The sequence below is a fragment of the Schistocerca cancellata genome, unplaced genomic scaffold, assembly GCF_023864275.1.
Source record: "Schistocerca cancellata isolate TAMUIC-IGC-003103 unplaced genomic scaffold, iqSchCanc2.1 HiC_scaffold_847, whole genome shotgun sequence".
Classification (NCBI taxonomy): domain Eukaryota; kingdom Metazoa; phylum Arthropoda; class Insecta; order Orthoptera; family Acrididae; genus Schistocerca; species Schistocerca cancellata.
Genome location: NW_026046858.1, coordinates 62,501 through 65,000, shown reverse-complemented (window position 1 = coordinate 65,000; position 2,500 = coordinate 62,501).

The following is a 2,500-nucleotide window of genomic DNA, read 5'->3' as shown; positions in this document are numbered from 1 at the left end:
CCGGGAGGTCCAATCATAAAACAGAATACCCCACTCGTCCGACAACCACAATTGCTCAGAGAAGCCACCAACACCCACACATGTCCTACACAGGGGTGCACCCAACATCACCACACTGCCTCGTCTTACAGCACAAACACACTGGCAGGAATGAAACACACAGGTCTGCCGCAACCACAGACACGGCTCGCCCCCTCTCACTAGCGAAAAGCGCATCCCGACGTGACATAACTCCTTTGACACACTGACGCTGCCTCGGGCATCCACGTCCTACGGTCGATATCAACGAACCTCACCCCCCCCCCCCCACAACACGCCATCCCATACCACATTGTGTACCGTACCCAAACCTAACGTGTACTGTACTACAACGCAATGTGTACCATAACACAACCCAGTTTGTACCTTAACCTAACCTATGTCACCTTAACCTAACCTATGTCACCTTAACCTAACCTATGTCACCTTAACCTAACCTATGTCACCTTAACCTAACCTATGTCACCTTAACCTAACCTATGTCACCTTAACCTAACCTATGTCACCTTAACCTAACCTATGTCACCTTAACCTAACCTATGTCACCTTAACCTAACCCATCTTGCACCTTAACCTAACCCATCTTGCACCTTAACCTAACCCATCTTGCACCCTAACCTATGTTGCACCTTAACCTAACCTGTGTTGCACCTTAACCTACCTCAATTTGCACCGCAATGTAACTCAATTTGCACCGCAATGTAACTCAATTTGCACCGCAATGTAACTCAATTTGCACCGCAATGTAACTCAATTTGCACCGCAATGTAACTCAATTTGCACCGCAATGTAACTCAATTTGCACCGCAATGTAACTCAATTTGCACCGCAATGTAACGCAATTTGCACCGCAATGTAACGCAATTTGCACCGCAATGTAACTCAATTTGCACCGCAATGTAACGCAATTTGCACCGCAATGTAACGCAATTTGCACCGCAATGTAACGCAATTTGCACCGCAATGTAACGCAATTTGCACCGCAATGTAACGCAATTTGCACCGCAATGTAACGCAATTTGCACCGCAAGGTAACGCAATTTGCACCGCAATGTAACGCAATTTGCACCGCAATGTAACGCAATTTGCACCGCAATGTAACGCAATTTGCACCGCAATCTACCCCCAAGTTGTGCCTTAACCTAACCCACGTTGTGCCTTAACCTAACCCACGTTGTGCCTTAACCTAACCCACGTTGTGCCTTAACCTAACCCACGTTGTGCCTTAACCTAACCCACGTTGTGCCTTAACCTAACCCACGTTGTGCCTTAACCTAACCCACGTTGTGCCTTAACCTAACCCACGTTGTGCCTTAACCTAACCCACGTTGTGCCTTAACCTAACCCACGTTGTGCCTTAACCTAACCCACGTTGTGCCTTAACCTAACCCACGTTGTGCCTTAACCTAACCCAAGTTGTGCCTTAACCTAACCCAAGTTGTGCCTTAACCTAACCCAAGTTGTGCCTTAACCTAACCCAAGTTGTGCCTTAACCTAACCCAAGTTGTGCCTTAACCTAACCCAAGTTGTGCCTTAACCTAACCCAAGTTGTGCCTTAACCTAACCCAAGTTGTGCCTTAACCTAACCCAAGTTGTGCCTTAACCTAACCCAAGTTGTGCCTTACCCTGCTCTGTAATTGGCATATGACACGTTACAGTAATGTATTGTCCAACCGCAACCCGCTCAGAATGTTGTGTACACAGCTACGTGTCATCTCCCCATAACAGCTGCATTGCAGTGTGGTACGCCATAGAGACGTGTGGGAGTAATGGACGCAGTGGATGGCGATCAGCATGAGCCGTCTGTTCATGTAGTGGCGCGTGTATGCAGACGTAGTAGTCTCTTCTCACACAATGTGATAGCACGGTGCCCCGCGTTCCACATCTGCGACATGCTACAGAGGCCGGTTGACAGTTGGTCGCGCAGTGGACATCGCATACGTACGGGGGCACCTTCCACGTGCCCTCTAGTCGGGCACATTTTGTTGCGTGGATGTGAGCGGATGTAGTGTGTCTTGACACCTGACAGGCAGGCATGCAATAATAGTTGACTTTGCAAACGGGGATGGACGTGTACGTTTACTGGTGACGTTACGCAAATGAACAACTGGTAACCCGTTGTGGTGCGGTTGTCCTTGCTGGAGGTACATCTGTGAGGGCAACGATCGGTACAGCTACGAAGCGGTCCCCACCATACCAACGAACGTGAATGTGAATCTGGGTGTGAAGCGATACGCGGCTGTGGGTGGGTGGGACTGTCCCCGGCCGGTGAGGGGGGGCCGCCCGGCGTGCTGGCCGCGCGGTGCGTGGGCGCACGCGCTACAGCCGGCTGGTGGGGGCGCCCAGTGGCAGGCGCGCCGGCCGACGGACGCGGCAGGCGGCGCAGCTGCGCGCCGGGGCACCCTGCGCGCGGCGCCGTGCAGCCAAAGTGGGTCCTCGCCGGCCCGGTGCGAAGCGCGGT